Below are 27,187 nucleotides of genomic sequence, written 5' to 3'. Positions count from 1 at the left end.
GGGATTTCTACACTGATGTGGGAAACTCTGGCCCAAGGATGACAGGCCTGTGATAAAATGGAGTCACATCAATGAAGAGGAAGACCAGTCAGTCATTAAAATTTTTCTTTTATTAAAATCACGTTAAAATTTAGAACAGATTAAAAACAGATTTAAAAAAAAATGGTAGATGGCCACAGTGTGTAATTCTGGCATTCATCTTCCTTGGGGTTCATGCTGATGAGAAGAGACACATTTTGGAGTTAAGAATCTCTTCTACACAACTGTCCCTGCCCCTGTCAACTCCCCCCTTCCCCCACCATATGTAAAAACATACCTCCAAAATAGTCCGCCATGACCTTGCAACTGAGCTCATTTCCCCTTGCCATACTATCTCTGTCCACGGCAGGTGCAAGCATATTCAGCTCTGGCCTCAGGTCTGGATCCATGTCTAGATGAATGCCATCTTGGAGGGCAATGTTATGGAGCATACAGCACACCATGACGATATCCGCTACTTTCTCTGATGAATATTGCAGTGCTCCTCCAGGGTGGTCAAGGAAGCGGAACCGGCTTTTCAAAAGGCCAAATGTACATTCTATGACCACCCTGTGTATCTTGTTATAGCGGATTTCTGCTGCCCTATGTAGTACAGATAGGGGTATGAGCAGCCATGCCTTGCAGCTGTAACCAGCATCTCCTGCAAAAAATGGGAAATAGAACAATCCATTAACTTGCTGCGTGCAGGCATCAAAATAATTTGTGCTGTCAACTTATTGATACCCACCCCATAGTTCAGCCAACACTTTTGGTACCCATACCAGAGAGCTTACATGTACCCACCCTAGATAGCTAACATTTGATTGTATAGCAGAATAGTATGCACTTTTAGCACCATGCACCAGAAAGTGTGCATTATTCCACTTTCATTACCCACCCTAGAAGCTTACATTTTAACATTTTAGCTTATGCTTTGGTTTGACTTCTATTTCAAACTTATCGAGCAACCAGCCTTCACTATATTTTCCTGTGGTGGAATTTCAAGCCAGTGCCATCTGGGCAAGGATGAAGGAGTCATGGCTGCTTCTGGAAAACTTGGAGACAACTCTGAGGATCTTCATGTGTGCTTTGCACACTACAAGAGCAAGATAAGAGCTGAAATGAGCTTAACTGTTACTGAACTAAATTTAGTTAATTCCCAATTTACCAAAAACCCCACAGGCAATGTACTGCTGATAGTTTTTCAGCTAGGTGCACAGTTCTTTGAAATACCTAAATATTTAAAATGCACAAGTCTATAATTAGGATATGTTGGGTCATCTTTGTGTCCCTGGTGCTTTAAATTTAGTCTCCTGCCTTTTCAGATTGCAGCTGGTAGAAAAGAGTAGCACAAAGCAAAAGAACAGAAAGTTGGCTTATATAAAATTATCACTTCAAGGAAAGCTTGGTAAAATGTGTTCACTCATAAATATTTATAATCCATCCAAAACATTACTGCATAGTATATTCTCGGAAATGCGGTTGATTTAGTACAAGTTTGAAGCATGTGAGCAGTAATGCCATTATCAGCAAAAGTGCATGAAGGCAATTCGCATCCAGATAAACAGATATTTACCTGGGTAACATTGTCTGATTGTAAAGTGCCCTTCTCAGATGCATCTAAATGTATGCATGGGTAACATTGCAAAAACAGTAAATAAAAGGAGGCATTCCTGTGGGTGAGTTTAAGTGTGTGTGTGTGGGGAGGGGGAGCAGTGTGTGGGGGAACAGTGCACATACAATGGGTTTACAAAAATACCACTGCAATTTGCCACTATGGCCACCCACACTAACAGCAGGTGCAATCTGCCCCTGCTGATTTTCAGAGTGAAGCCACATGAGTTCTTTTCTTTTAAGAACTGGTGCAATGTACATGAGATAAAATGGCCTGAGTACCTTCCTCACAACCAGGCTGTTGAAAATTGATCCACAAAAGGTGTCACAGTCTTAAAAGATTTCTTTTACAATTTTGAAATAGAACAGCTTTTGGCCAAAACTTTTGTTTTCTATGACTTCTGGATGGGAAACAATGTACAGAAAATAGTAGAGGCAAAGGCCGGTCAGCGCAATTCTGAAAAATGGAATTGACCGGGCTCGGAGCTACTGCAACACCAGTGATTCATATAAGGTATGGGGTGGGGGAGAGGGCTCAGGAGGGGGGCCCTAGCCCACCAGGAAGTATTTTGAACAGGGGAACCTACCCTAGACCACCAAGAACTTGTTCTTTTTGGAAAGGGAATCCGGGGGCAGGGGTTTTGGGGGGAACCGGAGAGATTATACTAGAATAGGGAGTCTTTTGCTTGGGGCAGGGGGATTGTGCTAAGGGGAGGGGGTTAGATAGAGGGCAGGGTGTCACCACATGATTTCTAAAACTTTTTTACTTTTTTATTGTGGGGCCATTTTGACAGGTGGCCCTGGGATAGGTGGGGTTTACCAAGACCCCCAGGGGACATTTGTTTATTTTGGGGAAGCTCCCCAGAAGCAACTCACCTCAGTAACATGATCAACTACATGAGTAGTGAGTGTTGCTTCTCAGTTTGTTCTAACTTTCATCCCAGCTTGTTCCAGTCTTCATCTCAGCCTGTCCCACTCATTGCCTACCTTGCCTGCCTGTCTCAGCCCTATCCATTCCTCCTACACTTCCTCGGATGGATTCCTTGTTTGACCTTCTCTTGGACTCTGGGTACGCCTGACCACTGCCTGTCCTTGACCTCCGCCTGGATCTGGGTACGCCTGACCACCGCCTGCTTGACTTCCGCCTAGTCTTTGGATATGCCTGACCGCCGCCTGCCCTTGACTTTTGCCTGGACCGTGGATATGCCTGACTGCCACCTGCCCTTGACCTCCGCCTGGACTCTGGATATGCCTGACTACCGCCTGCCCTTGACTCTCACCTATACCCTTGACATGTCTGTTCGCTGTTGGTTTATGACCTTAGCCTTGCCTTGGACCACCTATTCTGTCATCAAAAGAGACCCTTGCCTAAGTACTACTGGTCCCGGAACCCAAAGGCTCAACCCAAGGGAAATGTGGGCTGGTAAAGGTGAAGCTCCTGATCAGTCCTCTGCTGTGCCTGGGTCAGCCAATCTTGCCTCAGCCCAAGGGTCCACGAACACAACAGATACCACATATTTTGCTGCTATAGTCACTGTTTCTCCTCTGTCCACCAGGATTATATAGTTTTTCTTCCTCATTCTTTTGTGGGAAATCTTTGATTTTGCAGCGTTGTGAAATGTGCATGATGAAGAACAATTATATAAATAGGCTTCCACCTAGGCCAGGCATTCCTGAACTTTCAAGGTGCTATGAGAAGAGGGGATAATCACCTGCCAAAAGTAAACAGAAAGACTGATGTCCTCTTACTTTTACAAGACTAGTCCAAGGGCAGTGTTACCATGTTCAAGTTAGCCTCCTTAAGGGCACAGAAAATCATGGAATGGCAGTGTCTCCAAGCTTTCTAACTGCTGTATCTTTAAGGCCTGACTCAGATGTGACATGACCCTGCTGCTAGGGAGGGGTCTGAGCTAAATTTGAGGTGGCACAGAGCTGTGAAGCCCCCCATAGCTACATCCTGAACATGGAAAATGCAGATTCCTTACCCTATAAGGGGGTAAAGACTTGGTCAGGCTTTAAGTGCATAAAATAGAAATACATACCCACATGTGCTCCTTATAGAAATATAGAAACATAGAAATGACAGCAGAAAAGGACTAAATGATCCATCCAGTCTGCCCAGCAGCTTATGGTAGTATCTGCTGCACCGTGCAGGTTACCCCCATGCTTATCAGTTATCCCAGACCATAAAAGTCAGGGCCCTCATTGGTTGCTGTTTGAATCCAATTTCCCTTTATTCCTTGCTGTGGAAGCAGAGAACAATGTTGGAATTGCATCAAATGTATCAGGCTTATTGGTTAAGGGTAGTAAATGTTGGATTCGTGGACCCTTGGGGCCGATCGGAGCCAGAAGAGGAGCTGCTGTAGGTGTTTCCAGCAGCGACCTCCGACCGGGAGGCGGAGAGGACAGACCAGATGGCTGGCCGGAGGTGGAACTCTGGGGCTCTATGCGACCAAGAGCTCTGGCGAGGACGGAGGTGAGGAAGGACGCTGGCACTTTGTTGAAGGGAACCTTCGCCCTGGAAAGCCGATCCTCCCCCGAGAGGAGCTCGTAGGAGTTCGGCCGCTGGACTTTAGGAGATTCACCCTGGAAGCCGGAGTCCCCCCAGGAGGAGCCCTTAGGAACCCGACCGCTGGGACTTAGGAGGGCCCACGGGGGCCTCGTCAGCTGTGGTCCAAGGTTGAGTGCCGAAGGGTCGTTGCTCGCCAGTCCAGAGTCAGGAATCAATGGATCCGCCGTCAGCCAGTTCCAAGGTCAGGAGCACAGAAGACAGGAGCCAAGCCTGGGAACCTCGGGAGCTTCTCTTGAGTGGAGAGCCAAAGCTGCTGAATTTGACTGGCGGTCAATTGCGCTGCGGGCAGAGGGCGTAGGAACAGACAGCGGAGAGAGGTGCTTGGGTACTTTCCCATATACCATCTTGAAGGGAGGCTGTTGCGTGGCGGAGTGTCGATGGCGGTTGTAAGAGAACTCCGCCCACGGAAGAAGAGTAGCCCAGTTGTCCCTGCTGTTCTCTTACGAAGGCTCGCAGGAACATCTTCAGGTTCGGTTCGTGCGCTCTACTTGGCCGTTGCCCTGAGGGTGAAACGCCCGTGGTCAAGTCTACTTGAACCCCAAAATTTCTGACAGAGCGCCCGCCAGTATTTCGCCGTAAATTGGGGTCCCCGGTCTGAAGCGATGTTGTTTGCGGCAAGCCCATGCAGGCCGAACGATATGTCGGATGACACAACTCCGCTAACAACTCCGGAGCTGTAGGCAACTTGGCTAGGGGCACGAAATGGGCCATCTTCGAAAAGCGGTCCAATGGTGACCCAAACCACCGTTTTCCATCCCCTTGGGATGGCGGCAGCTCTACCACAAAGTCCGTGGAAATATGCGTCCATGGTTCCGTATGTATCGGGAGAGGTTGGAGAAGGCCCCAGGGGCGTCCTGGTAACGGCTGTTGCTGAGCGCAGGTGGGGCATGACTGGACATACAGGCGGACATCCTCCTTCAACTCGCGGGCCACCATTAAAAACTCGGTTAAAAGCTCCAGCGTCCGAGCGATTCCCGGATGAACCCGCAGTCAGTGAGTCGTGTGCCCAAGCTAGCACCTTTTTTCCTCGAGCGGAGAGGAACCACCGTCCTACCAACGGGTACTAGTTCGGTGGCTGCCAACTGGACTTTTGCCGGATTCTAATATTACTGAGGAGGCTCAGAAGAATCTTCTATTTCAGTGGTGCGGGAGAGAGCGTCAGCCTTAATATTTTTGGATGCTGGTCGGGTATCGGAGCGAGAAATCGAACCGGCTAAAAAAGAGGGACCAGCGCGCCTGCCTGGGGTTGAGCCTTTGTGCTTGAGATAGATACGCCAGGTTCTTGTGATCGGTATAAACACAATTGGGTGTTGAGCCCCTTCCAACCACTGGCGCCATTCCTCGAAGGCCAACTAATGGCCAGTAGCTCCTTGTCCCCGATACCATAGTTCCTCTCGGCAGGCGAAAATTTCCGGGAGAAATAGGACAACACGGCCGGAGCTTACCCACACTAGAAATCTGGGACAGTACGGCCCCTACGGCCACCTGGAGGCATCCACTTCTACCACAAAAACGGGCGTGCGGGATCCGGATGTCGGAGACAAGTGTCCTGAAGGAAGGCCTCCTTGAGGGCTGGAAGGCCTGTATGGCGGTGGGAGGCCAAGTTCGGGCATCAAGCACCCTTGCGTGTGAGGGCCGTCAGGGGGGGCCAGCCAAGCTGGAATACTGCGGGATGAAGTGGCGGTAAAAAGTTGGCGAAACCCAGGAAGCGCTGGAGCGCCTTTACACCCATGGGTTGGGGCCACTTCCGGATCGCTGCGACTTTCTCGGGGTCCATACGGAAAACCGGTCGATGAGACAATGTACCCTAGAAGGGCAAGGATTCCTTTTCAAACTGACATTTCCTCCAGCTTGGCGTACAGCCTGTTCTCTCGTAGCTTTAGCAGCACCTGGCGTACATGTTGGCGATGTTTCCTCCAGGTTCTGGGAGAAGATTAGGGGACGTCGTCGAGGTAGACAATTCTGATGTGTATAGTAGATCGCGCAATACCTCATTCATTATGTTCTGAAACACGGCCGGGGGGCGTTGTCAGAGAGTCCAAATGGCATGACGAGGGTCTCGTAATGGCCGTCCCTGGTGTTAAGAGCGGTCTTCCACTCGTCTCCTGGTCGAATTCGTACGAGGTTGTACGCCCCTCTGAGGTCCAACTTGGAGAAGATGCGGGATCCCTGTAACCGATCCAGGAGCTCTGGAATGAGGGGTAGGGGTAGCGGTCCCGTGCAGGTGATCTGATTCAGGGCCCCGTAGTCAATAACAGTGCCGCAGTGGACCCATCCTTCTTAGCTAACAAAGAAGAAGCCGGCCCCTGCCGGGGATTTGGACGGCCGTATGAATCCTCGGTCCAAGATTCTCCTTGATTGTAGGCCGACATGGCCTTGGTCTCAGGCAGGGACATGGGGTAAACCTGCCACGAGGAGGTGTGGTATACGGCAGCAGGTCAAATCGCACAGTACGAACGGGCGATGTCCGGGAGCAAACTCAGCCTTTTCTTTCGAGAGACATCCTTGAAGGCCTGGTACGGAGGCCGGTACCGTCAGCGGCGGGCTGTAAGGAGTGGAAGCGTCTGAAGCGGACAGGCAGGGAGGCAAGTGTGGAAGCAGGCTGGCCCCCACGACGTAATCTGAAGCGAGTGCCAGTCTATGACTGGCGATGGTTTTCTTAGCCAGGGCAGTCCGAGGATGAGGGGGTGAATAGATCTCTCCAGGATGAGGAAAGAGATCTCCTCCTTTATGAAGGAGCCCGACCTGCAGCTGAAGAGGGCCTCGTACAAGTGGTGATGGAGCCAGGAATGGGAACCCCCTGGATGGACGAGTACTCGCAACGGAGGCTCCTGCGGCAAGACTTTGAGGTGCAATTGCTGTACCAGGTCCCGGAGGATAAAATTCCCCCAGAGCCCGAGTCTATTAGTGCCTGGTGTCGACCCTCCTCCCGGGAGCGAGAGCTTAGCTGGAAACCGTGCATGGGGGAGTCTGGAGAGATACTGCCTAGAGTCAACTCCCCTCTTGACTCTAGGTCTCTGGCGTTTCCCGGACGCTCGGTACAGCGCCGCCAGGAAATGCCCGTTACCCCCACCCAGTAGAGACATAGTCCCTGTGAACCGTCGGCGCCTTCGTTCCTCGGCCGAGAGAGGACCCCGACCCAGCTGCATGGTTTTCTTCAGACGGGGAGGCAGCTGCCGCGGTCGGAGGGGTACGAACACGGGGTGGCGTGGTTCGACGGGCGGAAAGGCCCTCTGGGTGGACCTACGCTCCTCGGAACCGACGACTGGATGCGCCGATCCACACGTCCAGCCAGCTCGATGAGTTCCTGTAAATCGTCTGGAAGGTCCCGGGCCGCAAGTTTCATCCTGGAGCCGAGGGGACACGGCCCTCCAGAAAATGCCATTGCAGGCTATCTTCGCCCCAGGCCAGCTCGGTGGCCAGGGTCTGGAATTCCATCGCAAATTCCTCTAGGGGGCGATTACCTTGCTTCAGCTGGAGTAGTTCAGAGGCGGCGGTGGAGGCCCGAGATGGCTCGTCAAAGATCCTCCGGAATGCCTTGACAAATTGCACAGGTATTTAGGCGAGGATCTTGGCGTTCCCAAAGGGAGGAAGCCCAAGTCAGTGGTTTCCCATCCAGAAGGGAAATGATGTAGGTCGTCTTCGCACGGTCCGTGGTGAATTGTGCGGGCAGGAGGTCAAAACGGATGTAACAGTGATTGAGGAACCCCCGACACGCCTTCGGGTTTCCAGAGTACCTAGGAGGTGCTGGCATCTGTACCGGGACAGGAGAGACCGGGTTGACCTGAGAAGTGGAAGCTGCGGAGTGAACTGCGGGGTTCCCATCTACACGATCCGCCAGGCGTTGTACGGCAGACATCAACGTATCCAGACAGGACTGCTGTTGCTGCAACTTCTGGGGCTATGCCTGGAATGGCTTTTAGGCCGGCGAGGTCCGCCGGGTCCATGGCCTTGCAATCTGTTGGATTCGTGGACCCTTGGGCCGATCGGAGCCAGAAGAGGAGCTGCTGTAGGTGTTTCCAGCAGCGACCCCGACCGGGAGGCGGAGAGGACAGATCAGTGGCTGGCCGGAGGTGGAACTCTGGGGCTCTATGCGACCAAGAGCTCTGGCGAGGAAGGAGGTGAGGAAGGCGCTGGCACTTTGTTGAAGGAACCTTCGCCCTGGAAGCCGATCCTCCCCCGAGAGGAGCTCGTAGGAGTTCGGCCGCTGGGACCTTAGGAGATTCACCCTGGAAGCCGGAGTCCCCCCAGGAGGAGACCCGTAGGAACCCGACCGCTGGGACTTAGGAGGGCCCACGGGGGCCTGGTCAGCTGTGGTCCAAGTTGAGTGCCGAAGGGTCGTTGCCTCGCCAGTCCAGAGTCAGGAATCAATGGATCGCAGTCAGCCAGTCCGAGGTCAGGAGCCAGAGAATCAACGTAAGAGCCGGTCCGGGGTCAGAAGCCAGGGGGTCAACGCAAGCCGGTCCAAGGTCAGGAGCCAGAAGATACCAAATACCAGTCCGGGGTCAGGAGCCAAGAAAATCCGTAAGCCAATCCGAGTCAGGAGCCAAAGGAAGACACGACAGCACGAACGCAGCAACAGAAGACAGGAGCAAGCCTGGGAACCTCGTTGCAAGGCGACGTCCTGATCCAGCTGCAGGGCTTAAGTACCCTGCAGCGTCTGATGTCACTAGGAGGCGTCCCCCAGGTTTCCCGCGCTGGCCCCTTTAAATTTATAGCTGAGACGCGCGCGCGCGTCTAGGGGGCGGGGCCTACCGCCGTGAGGCGCCGGCTGCTCCGGCGAGGGAAGGAGGCAGGAACAGAAGTAGCTGCAGGCCCGGGCGAGGTGGGGAGACGCCGGGCCTGCGGCAGCCGAGGCCCCGGGAGGCCCGGGGAGCGCGGGGCCCGCGCCAACACTCGACCAGGTGGGTGGCGATCCCGGGACCGACCCGGGATCGCAACAGTAAAAGCCGCAGCAGCAAGTTACTCCCATTCTTATTTGTTCCCCAGGCCGTAAAAGTCAGAGCCCTCATTAGGGATGTGCATTCGTTTTGAACAAATTCGCAATCCGCAACATATAGGTCCCTATTTGTTGCATTCGTGGGTCCACGAAACGTATGGCGAACCCCCATGAATGCAACATATCATTAACGAATAAAACCCCCACCCTCCTGACCCCCCAAGACTTGCCAAAAGTCCTTGATAGTCCAGCGGGGGTCCTGGAGCGATCTCCTGCACTCAGGCCGTCGGCTGCCGGTATTCAAAATTGCTCCTACCATGTGACAGGGGCCGACCAATGGCACCGGTAGCCCCTGTGACATAGTAAGGACAAAGGCTATCGGCACCATTTTGAATACTGGCAGCCGATGGCCCGAGTGCAGGAGATCGCTCCAGGACCCCCGCTGGACTACCAGGACTTTTGGCAAGTCTTTGGTGGGTCAGGAGGGTGAGGGGTTGTAGTTAATTCAATTTAAAGGGTTGGGGTGGTGGTTTGTTTTTTTTGTTTTTCCAACTTTAATGGAAAATGAATACCGAATGCAACTAATGGACGAATCGGGTTTCCCCGAAAACTGATGCAACGGATTTGGGTCCCGGCGCAACGAATACCGAATAGCAACACATTTTTTCCTTCTGCACATCCCTAGCCCTCATTAGTTGCTGTCTGAATCCAATTCCCCTTTTCCCCCTGCTGTTGAAGCAGAGAGCAATGAGGGAGTTGCATTAACAGTATCAAGGCTTATTGGTTAAAGGTATAACCCCCGCACCAGCAAGTTACCCCTATGCACTCTTTTCTTATTTCCATCCTCTAGCCTTAGGGATTCACAGTGTTTATCCCATGCCCTTTTGAATTATTTCACTGTTTTAATCTTCAACATATCCTCCAAAAGGTCATTCCAGGCAATCACTATTCTCTCCATGAAGAAATATTTCCTGATGGTTCTGAGTCATCCTCCCTGGAGTTTCAATTCATGATCCCTAGTTCTACTGATTTCTTGTCAATGGAAAAGGTTTGATGATTGTGCATCATTAAAACTTTTCAGGTATTTGAAAGTCTGTATCATATCTCCTTGCACCTCCTCTCTTCCAGGGTATACATATTCAGATCCTTTAGCTTCTCCTTATAAGTCTTCTCATGCTGACCCCATACCATTTTGGTCGCTCTTCTTTGGACTGCCTCCATCCTGTCTTTATCCTTTTTGAGATACAGCACAGTACTGAACGCAGTACTCCAGGTGAGGCCTCAGCAAGGACCTGTACAAGAGCATCACAATCTCCTTTTATTTACAGGTTATTCCTCTCTCTGTGCAGCTTCTAGTTTTAGCCATCAGAAAGGCAGGCAACAAACAGATATTTGTGTGTTTATATTTCCCAACCCTCCCATTCCTCTCCCCCCCCCCCCCCCCCCCCCAGCTCATCCTTTAATTTATAGGCAGATGTCACTTTCACACTTAAAAAAAAAAAAATAAATATATATATATATATATATATATATATATAAAATCAAATCAGCATTTTAACTGCTGAACATTTTCTGGTCACTGGCTATACCCTTTTATCACCGTCATAAGGGCATAACCACCAACAAACCTCAAAACTTGTTAAAAAATGTAATAGTGCAATAAGCTTAATAGAGCAATATAATATCATTGTATGAAGGATACAGATTTAAAACGTGTTCATTGGATTTTATATGAAATGAGTGGTGGATGTATGGGTGTGAGCGTGTTAGATAGTTTTTAAATGTCTAGATAGGTGCATTAAATAATAAAAGTGTTGAAACTATATATAGTTCTTCTCTTGGTGTGTATCTTAGTAAAGTATTAGAGAAGATTTGTTTGAATATTACCCCTAGTGTTATTATACTTCCTAAACGGAGGCAACAAAGAAAACTGAAAGGTGAGTTAATAGTTTTAATGTATCTTTTTTTAGATATGATTGTAAAAAACAGTAGTAAAAACAGTGTTTGTCTGTTTTATCATTAGAACAAAAATATATTGCAAAAACAAACACAGAGTTGAACATAGACCAACAACCGGGATGCAGCAAGGCCTCAGAGCAAAAAACAAAACCCCAAGACATTTCTGACAATAATACAAATGAAGGTAAGAAACAGTTTTTTCCTTAACGTCTATGTCCCAAATGTCTCTCTTTTTCCTTCATAACAGCCAATGAAGCAGAGATCTATATTACAAAAACATCAAAAGCATGTGTGACCCTGTGTTTTTGTATCAGTAATTTTTAGAATGTGAAAATGATGCAAATGAACCTATTTCCAAAAGAAAGAGAAAAGATTCTGAAGATACAGATGTGTAAAAGAAAAGGTATTACCATGTTTTTTGGTTTTTTTTACATAACAGACCATGAGCAGCATATGCCAAAGAAATCTGACAAAAGACCATACCAAAAGCCAAGAGATAAACAAAAGAGTAAGAATTTATACTGTTATAGTTTAACAAAATTCTTCTTAAAATACTTGCGTATGTCCGGGGGTTTTTCGAGGGGGCGTGTCGGGGGCGGGGCCGATCGGCGCGGCGTTTTCGGGGCGGGACGTGGCGTTTCGGGGGTGGGCCCGGGGGCGTGGTTTCGGCCTGGGGCGGTCCGGGGGCGTGGCCGCGCCCTCCGGAACCGCCCCCGGGTTGCGTCTAGGCGCGCCAGCAGCCTGCTGGCGCGCGGGGATTTACTTCTCCCTCTGGGAGGCGTAAATCCCCCGACAAAGGTAGGGGGGGGTTTAGACAGGGCCGGGGGGGTGGGTTAGGTAGAGGAAGGGAGGGGAAGGTGAGGGGAGGGCGAAATCGAATTCCCTCCGAGGCCGCTCCGATTTCGGAGCGGCCTCGGAGGGAACGGAGGTAGGCTGCGCGGCTCGGCGCGCACCGGCTACACGAAATTGGCAGCCTTGCACGCGCCGATCCGGGATTTTAGCGGCTACGTGCGTATCTACTAAAATCCAGCGTACTTTTGTTTGCGCCTGATGCGCCTACAAAAGTACGCGAGGGCGCCCTTTTTTAAAATCTACCCCACTGGGGTGGATTTTTAAACAGGTGCTGAGTTTACTAACCCGCTCCTCGGGTTTCTCTTTGCTGTATAATAAATATTTCTCTGACTCCTGTGTCCTGTGACTACTCCCTGTGGGAGTCAGCTTTCTCCACGACCCAAGGGCCCACAAACCAAGTACAAGTATAACAATAATGCTGTAAAAGCCAGTGATAAGTATTATCATTTTTACAGCAAGAATTAAAATTACACAAGAACTGGACCTTTAAAATACAGAAAAAACTCACCAAATACAGAATAGAAATATGCCATCAAAAACTGTACTGGAAACTACAAACCTGACTGTATTATACAGTGCAATAATGGAAAAACAGAAACATCTTCATTCCTCTCAAAACATTAAGCAATAAAATCAAGAGCTATAAAACATCATTCATAATATTAAAGTGATGCTAATAAAAAGAATAAATGTCAAAACAGCTGATAAACATCCAATATTTTAAAATGCTTGCATAAATTTGTTCTAATTTTTCCTAAACATCAATAAAATATTTCAAATATTTCAAAACATCTGATGAATAAAACATCCAAAAATTTAAAAATGTTCTATTTCCCAAAAAAACAATAAAATATTTCAAAACAGTAGAAACATCAAATTATACTCAGTAATGACAACTAATAAGGATTAAAACAATCGCCTGCTCTCCTTACCTGGGATCTCTTGATTTATTTATTTTAAATACCACCATTGTTCCAAGTGAAGATCACAATGGTTTACAAAAGTAATATTTGTCCTTTAGGTCATTACAGTGGAACATAAATTGGTCTAACACACTTTGGTATGGTAGATACTTTGGAAGAACTCAATAGGGTCATATGAATCAAGGGTGATGTTCTTATACATCTCAACTGAGGAAGGGGACAATAAGTTAGTAGGATAGATATTCTGGTTAGTAATTTACATGGTTGTAGGGGAGTTGTCATGAGCTACTTTGTTACTGTTATTTTTAACTCTGTACCACATGATAACATACTGCTTTGTATTGGTAATGTACTAAGGGCCAGATTTTTAAAAGGTTACGTGCGCTGGGCCTATTTTCAAAAGGCCCAGCGATGTGCATAAAGCCCAGGGATGCAGGTGAGTCCCGGGGCTTTACTAAAGGGGTGGGAAGGGGACAGGGCAGGAAGGGGACGGGTAGGGGCGGGGTCAGAGGCTCCAGGCACAGCGGCCATTTGTCGCTATGCTTGGGATTGCGCACCGGCAGTCGGCTGGCATGCGCAGCTTGCGCCTGCCCAGAGACAGGCGCAAAAGGTAATCATTTTTGGAAGGGTTAGAGTAGGGCTAGGGCCAGGGGAGGAAAGTTTAGGGGAAGGGGAGAGAAGGTCAGGTTAGGGGGAAGGGAAGTTCCCTTCCAGGCCGCTCTGATTTCGGAGCGGCCTGGGAGGGAATGGGGAAAGGCAGCACGGCTCGGCACACACAAGGTGCATAATTGTGCACCCTCTTGTGTGCCGACACCAGATTTTATAACGTGCGCGCCTGCGCACGTTATAAAATTGGGCGTACATGTGCACATGCCAGGTAGTGTGCGCACATGTAGGCTGTGCATGCTTCTTTTTAAATCTACCCCTAAACCTTTTGGAGAGAGAAAGAGAGAGAGAGAAAGAGAGAACCTATCTATAAGGCCCTCCTATTAGTCAAGTATTTATATGCCAAGAGAAGTGGCATCTAATAGCTCGAGGTGAGGTGTTGGTGGTGGTTTAGGGTTTAGGGGACAGTTTTCCATGTAGCGTGAGACATACGAACAGTACAATACACCTCAGTGAAGATTTGACATCTATTTTATTTATTTATTTAAAACTTTTCTATACCGACATTCATGGGAATATCACATCGGTTTACATTGAATAGGGGAAAAACAGTTACAGTAACTTTTGGAAAAAGAGTTAGAAAGTACATGGAACGAGGGAGGAGTGAGGAAAGTCTCACAAAGATGAAATTTTGTGCTATGTTATCTCAGTCTAGCTTGATGGTACCCTGTTATACAGTCCATCAAGCTAGGGTGCAAATGACATCAAGTCTTCACCAAAGTGTACTGTGCTGTTCGTACTTCTCACTATGCATGGAAAACTGGCCCCTAAAGCCTTACGCGCATAGAGGGGTTATGCATGCAGAGCTTATTTTGCATAGGCCCAGCGACGAGTGCATGCCTCGGGACGCGCCTATGTCCCGGGGCTTGTAAAAAGGGGTGGTGTGGGGGTGGTCCGGGGCAGGGGCGTGGCCAGAGGCCTCCTTAGGGCCTCTAGGCCAAGGGATTGCACGCCATCACTTGTCCAGCACGTACAACCTATGCCTGCCCAGAAGCAGGCGCAACTTGCAAAACAAAGGTTAGGTGTGGGTTTAGGTAGGGCTGGGGGGCGGGTTAGGTAGGGGAAGGGAGGAGAAGGTGCGGGGGGGGCAAAGGAAACAGGGAAAGCCATCAGGGCTCCCCTTGGGCTCGGCGCGTGCAAGGTGCACAAGTGTGCACCCCCTTGCATGAGCCGACCCCGGATTATATAACATGTGTGCGGCTGCGTGTGCATGTTATACAATCGGATGTAGATTTCTGCGCATCGGGTTGCACGCACAAATCTACGCCCGTGCATAGGTATCAAAATCTGCCCCTATACCACCACCACCACCTCACTTCGAGCTATTAGATGCCCCTCCTATAGGCATATAAATAGTTGCACACTGTGAGGGCCTCCCCAGAGGTTCTCTCTCTCTCACTCCTTCCATTTCAGGCATATCACACAGTTTAACGCCATGGGAAAAGATGTAGTTATTTCCGGCATTAAAACCATGCAATATTGTCTCTCATTTTCATAAATCCCACCCAAACCCCTCCCTAATCTCGCCCCTTTCCAAAATTTGCATTCATGAGTTGTGCTAGTGTTACTATGGCATGCGATATGGCATTAATGCGTTAAAGCCATAACGCATTTAGATGAATGACCCTGATAGTTTCTGCTATCCATGGTGCTGACATGAAAAAAGATTCTCTATTGGCCTACAGTGGAAATGCACTGTCAAGTTGAGATGGTATCCAAGGGGGAAATTGGTGAATGTGAGGAGGACCGACCTTAGGAGTGTGTGGTGCCTGGAGCAAATCAACTGCAGCAAGGTCCTGGAATGCTAAGGTGCATGGCTCCATCATCAAACTGACAGGAAATTATAGTATTGGGATGGAGCTACTATGATGGCCTAGGACACCCAAAAGTGTAAAGCCCAGGATAGTTGCTCCTATTTGGCCCTCCTAAGTACAGCCCTGAATGTGTACAAATGATCCTTTTTCTCCTTGTTTAAAAATATTCCTTATTTAGGAAAAACTATTCAGAGGACAATAACAGCTAATTGTTAAACCCTCATTTCAATCCACAAAACAAAAGCCTGTTTCTATGATGAACAATGACAAATTGACTTGGTTTATTGGCAAATTAAAGGGACTGTTCAGTTGTAATGAGCTGATGGGACTCTGTAATCAAGGCACACTATCAAATAATTCTCCTCCATCCTGAGTTAAGACAAATAGCCTTTAGGGAGCACATCAGTTAGTGCTCTGTGTTCCAGTCTGGGCTAGAGAGAGAATTGCTAGGTATTTACAAAGGAAATTGTCAGTACGATAAGCATGCCAAGAAATACCAATAATAGAGAAAAAAAATAAATGGACACCAGAGTACTGTGACAATCAAGAATAGATGACATAGATGATAGGTGATTATCACATAATATTCAGTATTAACCCAGCACTCATTCAGGGTTAATCCTGTGGCTAATCTGAGCGTCCTGAAAAGCACTGCCCAGCCCTTCCAGCACTTGCATATTTGCTCCTACACTGGCAGCCTCCCACCTGTCAACTGGGTCATGCTTGCCTTTGGGCAAGAACTTCACCCGCAAGCTATCCCTTGGTGGGTTCTAATGACACTGGGAACCCACAAAATCCAGGGGTTATACATACAGACCACATAAATAAAATACTAGATTATTAATCAGTCCAAGGCAGGCAGAATTAACAAACTAATGAGTTGTTGTTTTTTAAGTGAGAACAGTGAACAGAAAAAAAATTCAACTTGCAAACAGGAACAGGTAAAACAACAAGGATTAAACAATAACAGTTAGCTAAATATTTTTCAGTGCCTGAAGAGCTTCAAGAAATGTGCTGCCCACAAAAGTTGGAGCAGGGTCTCAGCACAGAGATCTGCTCTCTCTGTACTCCTAGCTGAGACTAGAGAGTTCTAGCACATTCAGGGCTAGTTCTATGTCTAAAAGGCCAATCAGGGCATAAAGTACTAGCATTGGTTCTCTGACCAATGAACTTCTGCCTAGTAAATCTTTTCTGGCCAATGGCACTGCAGGATATTACAATTTCACAGTTTCCTCAAGAATACTGGGATATGTATATGCTGTCCAGGCCTCATTCTGAGTCAAGTCAGCATACCAAGTCCTGTGTTTTATTACAGTGCAGATGTCAAACTCTACCTGCAGGCCAGTCATAGGAAATGAGCTGTCTCTTAGGAGAACACACAAGACAAAACAAGAAATTATAATGCACAAATACAAACCCCCCTGTTTCATTACAGTGATGTATATGTATCAAATGGGACACAAACTTTGTACTGTGATATTCCTTTTGAAAATTTATTTAATACAGAGGTGAAATGAAGAGGCTATGTGAGTTGGATAGTGATCTAGTCAAAGGTATACATAAGACTGCAGTGAAAGGGGAAATGCTGCTAGTGGGAAATTTTAATATGTTGGATTACGACTAGAGCATCCCATCTGTGAAAATAGGTTAGAAAAAGAGATTCTGGACATCATTCAAGGGGTTCTACTCAGGCAAATGATAACAGAACCCATCATGGAGGGAGGTGATCTGGACTTGGAACTTAAAAACGAAAGTGTTTCTAATTTTCCGGTATGTAGTCACTTGAATTCCAGTGATCATCAGATGGTATGGTTTAATGTAAGATCTAAGCAGAGAGTCATCATACAAAAGTCTAAATCTCTGACTTCAGGAGTACTAGTGTTATTAAAATGGGGGCGTATATTAAGGCTTTGCAGGGTAGAAAATTCTTTGTGAAGTAGAATGGTGGGCTAAACTAAAGGAGCTATAGAATGAGCTACTAATTGCTATGTTAGGAAAGTAAATAAAAGTAAGCGAAAAAAGAGGCAGGTTTGGTTTTCCAAAGTAGTGACTGAAAAAAGGGATTTCAGAAAATGGTGCACAGGAAAGAATATATGAACAATGAAAGAAGCAGGAAAGCGATTACAAGGAAAGATAGTTAAAGTGATTATTGGTAGCGGTACCTATGGTAGTGGGGTAAATGTCACACCATTTACAGAAGGTTTGTATAGGACTAGTAGAGACATTGTGGATGGGATAGAAGGTAAGGTTTGTCTTTTTGCGGATGACACTAAGATCTGCAACAGAGTGGACACACCGGAAGGAGTGGAGAGAATGAGACAGGATTTAAGGAAGCTGGAAGAGTGGTCAAAGATATGGCAGCTGAGATTCAATGCCAAGAAGTGCAGAGTCATGCATATGGGGTGTGTGTTATAATTAGTGAGGTTTGGGTGGACCCTTGGACATTGTGGCAGCTGACCACGCCCACAGGGGGCAGTCCCATGAGGTGCCACAGGTCAGGCTCAGCTTAGGACACACAAACACAGAGACTGATCTTTTATTAAACAATGTGGTGAAGCCACCAGAGGTGGCAGTGGTGAGTAGTTGAAGTAGCCCGGCTGGGCTAGTATCCCTCAGGTGCTGGAACAGTGACTCCTCCGGTAGCAGTGCTGTAGTAGAAAGAACTAAGAATAATGAGTACAGTGGAATATGCACAAGCCTCAGTATGGAGAACCCCAGGATAGGGAGAGCAGGCCCTCGAGGAGCGAGTACCTGATTCCTGAGAGCTGAGAGGCTTGAAGGTGATGTACTCACACAGCGGTTCCACATAGGAGATGGCACCAGGGCTGGAACAGAGGCAGGCCCTTGAGGAGCGAGTACCTGGTTCCAGGGAACAGCTCTGAGGAGAAGATGGTAGTACTCACTGGTGTTGAAGATAGCGAATCCTTCCAGGCAGAAGAGAAGGTAGGAGCAGGCAGCGAGTCAGGGAACATGGGCCCTCGAGGAGCGAGTACCGGTTTCCTGATAGTGACCTGAAAAGCAAGTGAGGCCCCCGAGAAGCAGGTACCCCGTTAGCGGTGGATTCCCGAGGACGACCGGCCCGGGTATTCGCTGCCCAGGCCGGCCCAGGACACATCACGTGGTCTGCCGAGCGCGGCTCTGTCACGGCCGCGCATGGCAGACCATGTGACTGGAGCGACCGGCCCACCGGGGGATGCCTGATCCCCCGATAGGCCAATCCGCCCCTGGTTAAGAGTCCAATAATAGATTGGAGGCAGAGAAGCTGGGTATGGAGAGCGAATCCCATCCGTAAGGAATCCCCTTGCTAACTCAAAGGCTAGCAAACAAAGTAGGCTTTAAATATCCAGACAGCATGATGTCATCACAGGGGGACGCCCCTGAGGTTCGCACCAAGTAGGAAATAAGAGTGAGGGCCGCATGGCATGTGCGCCCTAAGATACAAATGGAGCATGGCGGGAGGCTGGTCCGGGGACGCCGAAGAGGACGGCAGGCAGACGCCACGGCAGCCAGGCGTCCATTAACAGCAAGAGGAAGGTGCCAGGAAAGAAAGGTAGGCGGAGTGAAGCCATCGGGAAGGGACGGTTGCAACAGTGTGGAAATCCGAAAGAACTATATTCGATGGGGGGTGAAAGTCTAATGTGCATGGAGCAGGAGAGAGACCTTGGAGTGATAGTGTCTAATGATCTGAAGTCGGCAAAACAATGTGACAAGGCGATAGCTAAAGCCAGAAGAATGCTGGACTACATAGAGAGAGAAATATCGAGTAAGAAAAGGGAAGTGATTATCCCCTTGTACAGGTCCTTGGTGAGACCTCACCTGGAGTACTGTGCTCAGTTCTGGGGATCGTATCTCCAAAGGGACAGAGACAGGATGGAGGCGGTCCAGAGAAGGGCGACCAAAAAGGTGGATGGTCTTCATCAAATGACTTATGAGGAGCGATTAAAGAATCTAAATATGTACACCCTGGAGGAAAGGAGGAGCAGAGGTGATATGATACAGACTTTCAGATACTTGAAAGGTTTTAATGATCCAAAGACAACGGCAAACCTTTTCCGTTGGAAAAAGTATCACCAGAACCAGGGGTCATGATTTGAAGCTCCAGGGAGGAAGGCTCAGAACCAATGTCAGGAAGTATTTCTTCACGGAAAGGGTGGCAGATGCACGGAATGCCCTTCCGGAGGAAGTGGTGAAGACCAAAACTGTGAAGGATTTCTATTAGGAGCTGCTATCTGTTGGGAGTATCAATCAGATAGGAGTTAGCAATCTGTTGTTATTTAGGAGAGTTGTGGGTGGATCCTTGGACCAGTGGCAGACGATCACACCCCCGGGGGAAGATCCCGAGATGGACCACAGGTCAGGCTCAGAGTTAGGAGACAGACATACACTAGTTATTTTATTAGACAGTATACTGAACCACCAGAGGTGGCAGTAGTGAGCTGGAATGCCCGGCTGGGTTGTAGTCCCTCAGATACTGGAACAGTGTTCCCTGGAGGCTGAGCTGTAGAGAAACTGAAATATAGTGAGTAGGCAGGGTATGCAGGGTTCATGGATAGAACCTGATGGTAACACTCACACAATGTCTCATAGAAGCCCAGGAGCTGGAATGTATAGGCCCTCGAGGAGCGAGTACCTGATTCCAGGGAAAGCTCTGAGAGAGCAATGGTAACTCACAGATGTAGTAGGCAGCGATGACTTCCAGGCAGAAGTGAATACTGAGCAAGTCTGGGAACAAGGGCCCTCGAGGAGCGAGTACCGGTTCCAGACTGTCACCTGAAAAACAAAGGAGAGAGCGAGGTCCCCGAGGAGCGGGTACCCCTGGTAAGTCCGAGGAGGCAGAGTAGCTTGGAATCCAAAGCGAGTCCGTTCCATTCCTTGCTAACTCAATTTGTTAGCAAATTCTAAGACCTTATATATCGTTGCGGGTGACGTCATCTCAGGGGGACGCCCCTGAGGTTTCTGCCATCGCCGGTACTTCAGTCGGGGCCGCGCTGTGCGCGCGCCCCTAAACCTCCAGGAAACATGGCAGGTTGCAGCGTCTAGCCAGTCCAGGGACGCCGGAGGACTTCGGCAGGAGGACGCCACGGCAGCCAATCTTCCTGCGGTCGAAGACGGAGGCACCAAAGAGGTAAGGAGGGTGGAGAGAGGGCGTCGGGAACCAATGGACACAACAGTACCCCCCTTCAAAGGGCGATTTCCTCTTCAGGTACCAGGCTTAGGTTTTGAAGGATGCGCAAGGTGGAGCTGACAAAGCATCTCTTTGTCCAGGATATTAGTCTGAGGCTCCCAAGAGATCACTTAGGGGCCGAAACCTTCCCACTTTAGAAGGTATTCAAAAATTTTGCCTCTTTTACAAACATCCAGAATCTCTGTGATCTTGAGTTCTAATTTGTCTTCTGTATTGAAGATAAGTGAATCTTGAGATATAGAAGATAGTTCACTAGGAGTTGTATCATCTTCGTCTTGAGATATTGCCTGCAGAGCTTGGCGGCAGCAGGATCGGACACGGGCTAGGTGCTGTCGCTAGCTTGGCATATTCTGCTTGAATTTTGTCAATCGGTGGCCCGGATTCTAGGCCAGTTTGCGGGCTCCAGATTTGATCTCTACAATTTTGTAATTTTTCACCATAGCCTTATAGGGATGTACAGAGTGATGCCATACGTTGCATTCAGGATTCGTATTCGTCGGGGGCAGATACGTTGCATTCGGTAAGGGGGCCCCTGATACGTTCATGCATTAATTCTTATTTGTTTCCTGGCTAAAATTGAATTAACTACAACCCCCCACCATCCTGACCCCCCCAAGACTTACCAAAACTCCCTGGTGGTCCAGCGGGGGGGTCCGGGAGCCATCTCCTGCACTCACACCCTCGGTTGCCAGTATTCAAAATGGCGCCCATAGCCTTTGGCTTTACTTTTTTTTTTTATTTATTTATTTAACATTTTATATACCGGCATTCGTAGGACACATCATGTCGGTTCACAATTAACTGAGAAAGGAAATTACATTGAACAAGGGGGTTTAACTGGGAGAAACTGGATAATAATTGGATAAAAAGAACAAGGTAAAAAGCGAAGTACGAGAGAAAAGAGAAAGCAAGCATGGATAACTTAATTGGAAAGATATGGGTTTAAAATTACATATTACATATGTGAACTTATTTACAGCGTTGGGGGGAGGGGTGAGGGGAGAGGGAAAAGGGGGGGAGAAAATATGCGAAAGGGGAGGTAGAGGTAAGGGAGGGAATGATATGGTAAAGAAGGCGGGGGGGGGGAGGCTGAAGAGGCTAAAAGGCGGGGGGGGGGGGGGGTGGGGGAGTGGAGGGGGGGAGTTAGGGGGAGCATGGGGTGGTGCTGGAAGGGTTACCAGGGTGGGAAAGGTGGGACGGGCTGTATGTAGAAAGCAGGTTCCTGCATGCGTGGGAGGCCTAGGGTTGAGAGGAGTTGGGGTAGGCCTGTTTAAACAGCCATGTTTTTATTCCTTTTTTGAAGTGGCTCAGGGATGGTTCTAGTCGGAGTTTGGCCGGGAGGGAGTTCCAGAGGGAGGGGCCCGCGATAGAGAAGGCTCTTTCCCTGGTGGCGGTGAGGTGCCCAATTTTGAGTGAGGGGGTTTGGAGGGTGCCGGCAAGGGCGTTTCTGGTGGGGCGGTTCGATTGCCGGAATTGAGGCATATCTTCAAGCCAGGGGGAGCTGTTTTTGTATAGGGCGTTATGTAGGATGGTGAGTGTTTTGTATTGGGAACGGAATGCAATGGGGAGCCAGTGGAGATTTTGTAGTATGGGAGTGATATGATCGGATTTTCTTGTGTTTGTTAGGATACGTGCCATGGCATTTTGGAGGATTTGAAGAGGTTTAGTAGTAGAGGCTGGGAGGCCTAGGAAAAGGGCGTTGCAATAATCGAGTTTGGATAACATGGTGGTTTGCATGACGGTGCGGAAATCATGGGCGTGAAGGAGGGGCTTCAATTTTTTGAGGGTTTGGAGTTTAAAGAAGCCTCCTTTTAGCAGTGATTTAATGTGGGATTTCAAGTTTAGTTGGTTGTCTAGGTAAACTCCTAAGTCTCTGACACTATGTGGTAGTGATTGAGCTTGTGAGGCGTTTTGGATCATATGGTGGATCGAGTCGGAAGATTGATTTGTTAGGATAAGGATTTCAGTTTTGGAGGTGTTGAGTGCAAGGTGGAGATTGGAGAGGAGTGAGTTGATGGAGGTCAGACAAGTTTCCCAGTACTGCAGGGTTTCGTTGAGGGATTTTCGAATGGGAATTAAAATTTACTATGTCACAGGGGTTACCGGTGCCTTTGGTCGGTCCCTGTCACATGGTAGGAGCAATGGATGGCCGGCGCCATCTTGTGCTCCTACCATGTGACAGGGGCCGACCAATGGCACCGGTAGCCCCTGTGACATAGTAAGGGCAAAGGCTATTGGCGCCATTTTGATTACTGGCAGCCGACGGCCCGATTGCAGGAGATCGCTCCTGGACCCCCGCTGGACCACCAGGGACTTTTGGCAAGTCTTGGGGGACCCTCCTGACCCCCACAAGACTTTCCAAAAGTCCATGGTGGTCCAGTGTGGGTCCGGGAGCAACCTCCTGCACTCGGGCCGTCGGTTGCCAGTAATCAAAATGGCGCCGATAGCCTTTGCCTTTACTATGTCCCAGGGGCTACCGGTGCCATTGGTCGGCCCCTGTCACATGGTAGGAGCAATGGATGGCCGGCACCATCTTGTGCTCCTACCATGTGACAGGGGCTGACCAATGGTACCGGTAGCCCCTTTGACATAGTAAGTTCAAAGGCTATTGGCGCCATTTTTTAAATACAAATACTCAGTTCTGCTTACTAGCTGCCTTACAGACTTTTAAAAATATACACACTACCTACTGCTTACTAGCTGCCTTATTGACTAGCATTGATTAGCGTTGGGGGAAGCGCAAAAGGTGACGGCGTGGAAGGCGCCGATGGGCGGGGTCCCCCTTGCTCAAGGACAAGGCGGGGGGCCATGGCTTAATGCTGCCTTGCTTGGTCCCAACGGCGGGCAGTGATGGACTCATCTTACTGGCCCAGGTACCCAGGAAGGTTTTGATATGATGTATAAATAAAAGCTGCGGCCTTATTCTGCCAACATCTGTGTCTGAGTGGTATATGTTACAAAAGGAATGTGTCTGATAGAAAGTATTATTAAAAGATAAGGGTTAGTCGACGGACAAGTGAGTCAGAGTGACGACTGATAGTGTTAATCGTGCCAGGAAGGTGTTTAAGCATTACAAGCTGGAAGACAGGCAAGCTGTATAAGCCACAGAGTGAAGAGAGCAGTAACACTGTCCTTTAAATAAGATAAGTAATTCACAGCTTTTTTGCACACATAGCACAGGAGACACTAGATTTATAAAAAAAACAAAACACACGATACCAATGATTAAAAATATATATACTGGTCAGGTATAAATAGACCTGAAAAAGTGGTCAGTACAGGTATGAAATATTGGTTGCACCCGTCGGTCACAGGCGGCTGCGACCTTTGCTGCTCACCTGCTTCCTCTATTCAGCTCCGAGTCTGGGGAGGATGGCGGCCTCCGCTTCCACATGCCGACCCTCATGGCACGCCCGGGACGGCGTGGGATGCTCCCGGCAGCCATCTTACATCTGGGGGTTACCTAAGGCGCGCATGCGCCTGACCCCTTCTTAAACACGTCATGGCGGGAACCTCGGGGGCGTCCCCACCGCATAATGTCATCTGCTCACAATACTTAAGCTCAGCTGACTTCTAGCAATACAAGTTAGCAAGGATTCCTGTCCTGCTAGTTCTGCCATTTTGGGACTTCGCCTCGCTGTCCTAACTGAGTGACCTAGGAACCTGCTCCTCGGGGGCCTTGCCGCACTCAGGGCTATCCGCTCCTTGGAGAGTCATTGCTGCCTTCCTTACTTCATTCCGTGAGTTCCTGCACCACCCTCGGACAACTCCAGCTGTTCCAGTTCCGGGTTTCCTCAGTGCCTGATCGTCATCTTCTATCACAGATTCGGTGTGAGTACGGAATCTGCTCCTATACCTTTGTGGCACGGATTCTCGGGTTACCCCGCTTGCGGGCCACTACCGGATCCATCCTGTCTTATGCAACTGTACCATCGGCTTCCGGCCTATTGGCTGTACAATAAAGATTATTCTCCTCTGTTATCCATCACTGCTGAGACCCCGCCTGTTGTGGTGAGTGCCCACAGGGCTCCTCCCTGTGGGTGGAGTCTATACTATCATAACCCAGGGGCCCACTATAGTTCAAGTCACACAGAACGTAACAATATAAAGATCTCCATCACCATAACTTATTATTTGTGATTTATGCATATCAGAAATAAATGAGTGTGCAGACAATTGTTGAGATTTGAAAACACCTAATTTTGGGGGGTTTTCAAATTAGTTGTTTGACAGTTAATAGTAACTCATGTATCACCTCTCTTTAGTAGGGCTGCAGTAGGGCAGCTAGTGCTAGAGAAGGCAGGTCACTATGCCTCTGATCCAAGGACCATACACTGTCAGTAGATAAGTGATGGGAGGAGAGATGAAGTGCCTGGAACAAGGTAAGAGGAGGTAAGGGTGAGAAGCACGATGTGAAGCATACTCTCTTGGTTCACATCACCTGACTGTAAAAAGTTCATGCAATGAGATGTCTGAAAAAGTTAGGAAGCAATTACTTACCTAGGAACCCACTATTGCTTAACTACCTGCTCTCAAAGACTTTAGCCAGTCCAAACTGAGCGAAAATGTATGAATCATGACAGGACCCAAGATACTTGGCAGTAACATCAATGATAATCCCACAGGCATTTTAGAAAACCTGCATATTTAAAAAGTGGAACCTTTTCCTGTTTCTATAACCCCTGTCAGTTGAATAAGGAACATAGCCTTTGTCAAACTTGTTTTGACAGGTTGGCAGAGCCAATCAGCATTCACTTCTGGTTTAATCCCTGCCCATTGATCCTCCCTCTTAGCCAATCAATGGTCACATCTGGTACAAGCCCCACTGCTTTGACACAGGAAGTTTGTCATAGCCACATCCCAAAACATGCTCCTTACTGGCCTATTTTGATGACATCAAAGGGGGGGCACGTGTCTTTAAGGGCTTGGAATGCTTCTGTAGCTTCAACTGACCAGTTCTTAACATTAGCTCCTTTATGTGTGAGCACAGTAAGAGGTGCAGCTAGCTTGGAAAAATCTTTGATGAAACTACGATAATAATTGGCAAATCCGAGAAACCTTTGAAGTACGCGTAGCCCAGTAGGTTGAGGCCAGTTCTGAATACATCTCAATTTAGCAGGGTCCATCTGAAAACCTTGCTTGGAGATAATATATCCCAAGAAAGGTAAGGATTCAGTCTCGAAAACACATTTCTCCAATTTAGCATATAATTGATGATCTCGTAAATGTTGCAAAATCTGTATAACATGTTGACGATGAGTTTGTAAGTCTTTAGAAAAAATTAATATATCGTCTAGGTAGACCACCACACAGATATAGAGTAAGTCTCTGAAGATTTCATTAATGAAGTGCTGGAAGACGGCCGGAGCGTTAGTTAAGCCAAACGGCATAACTAGATATTCATAATGTCCGTCCCAGGTATTAAAAGCCGTCTTCCATTCGTCGCCTTCACGAATCCGGACTAGATTATATGCTCCACGTAAGTCGAGTTTAGAAAAAATTCGAGCTCCTTGTAACCGGTCAAATAATTCCGCAGTAAGGGGTAACGGGTATCTGTCCTTGATGGTTATAGCGTTGAGTCCCCTAAAATCAATACAAGGTCGTAACGTCTCATCTTTTTTCTTGACAAAAAAAAATCCAGCTCCTGCCGGGGAGGTAAATCTTCGGATGAAACCCTTCTGTAAGTTGTCCTGGTTATATTCGGACATGGCTCGAGTCTCTGAAGCAGATAATGGATATGTTCTCCCTCGAGGTGGCGTGGATCCCGGAATCAAATTGATAGCACAGTCAAACTCACGGTGTGGAGGTAAGGTGTCTGTGGCCTCCTTGGAGAATACGTCCGCAAATTGTTCATATTGGGAGGGTAATTTCCCTAGGCCAGAGATACAAATGAAACTCTGTGTGCGAGAAGTCTCGCTTAAACATGCTCCAAGACAATTGGATCCCCACTGCGTAAGTTTTAAAACAGTCCAATCAAATTGAGGATTATGACGTTGTAGCCACGGAATGCCAAGGACCACCGGATGAATGGCTTTCCTGGGTACGTAAAAAGTAATCTGTTCCGAGTGGTCCGGTGTGATATGACAATCCAGAGGTTCAGTCTGATGTGTAATAGTCCCTGGTAATGGATCCCCATGAATAGATGAGACGATTAATGGCTTAGGACAGGGTTGGGTAGGAATCCGTAATTGGTCGACTATCTCTTGAAGGATAAATTCTCCGCCAGCACCGGAGTCCACTAAGGCCAAGGTGGTGAATTTATGTCCATTAACCGTGAGGGTAACTTGTAACGTGAGTGGGGGAGCTGGAGATGTAAGACCTAGGGTTACTCCCCCCATGGACCCTAGGCTTTGGAGTTTCCTGGCCGGATAGGGCAGCCTGCAATGCGATGGCCGGATCCTCCACAATACAAAGTCCCTCTCTACGCCGTCTCTGACATTCTGCAGGAGACAGGGGACCTCTGCCGAGTTGCATGGGTTCTTCAGTGGTTGTTTCATTGGAAGACACTTCTCGGGTGTTCGTGGGAGGAAGAGATTGAGCATAGGAGGTGGTCAGGCGTCTTCTAGCTCCTAGGTTTTCCTGAACTCTTTCTTGAAGTCGCCGGTCAATTCTGGTGGCTAGCTCGATAAGGGAGTTTAAAGAAGT

The 27,187-nt window shown here is 48.4% G+C and overlaps 1 long non-coding RNA gene across 1 annotated transcript in view; it reads right to left on the bottom strand.

Moving 5' to 3' along the window:
• The window catches only part of LOC115093247, a 40,687-nt gene extending 14,538 nt beyond the window's left edge, over positions 1–26,149 (bottom strand). Inside the window, exons 1-2 of the long non-coding RNA XR_003857246.1 lie at positions 24,798–26,149; positions 317–679 (exon numbers count right to left, since the gene is read on the bottom strand). This is a non-coding gene — a long non-coding RNA (uncharacterized LOC115093247). The remainder of the gene's footprint in view (positions 1–316; positions 680–24,797) is intronic.
• Between the last annotated feature and the right edge of the window lie 1,038 nt (positions 26,150–27,187).

This window comes from Rhinatrema bivittatum, chromosome 6, assembly GCF_901001135.1.
Source record: "Rhinatrema bivittatum chromosome 6, aRhiBiv1.1, whole genome shotgun sequence".
Lineage (NCBI taxonomy): Eukaryota > Metazoa > Chordata > Amphibia > Gymnophiona > Rhinatrematidae > Rhinatrema > Rhinatrema bivittatum.
The sequence above is the reverse complement of the archived record's forward strand: the minus strand, read 5'-3'. Positions and strand labels throughout refer to the sequence as shown.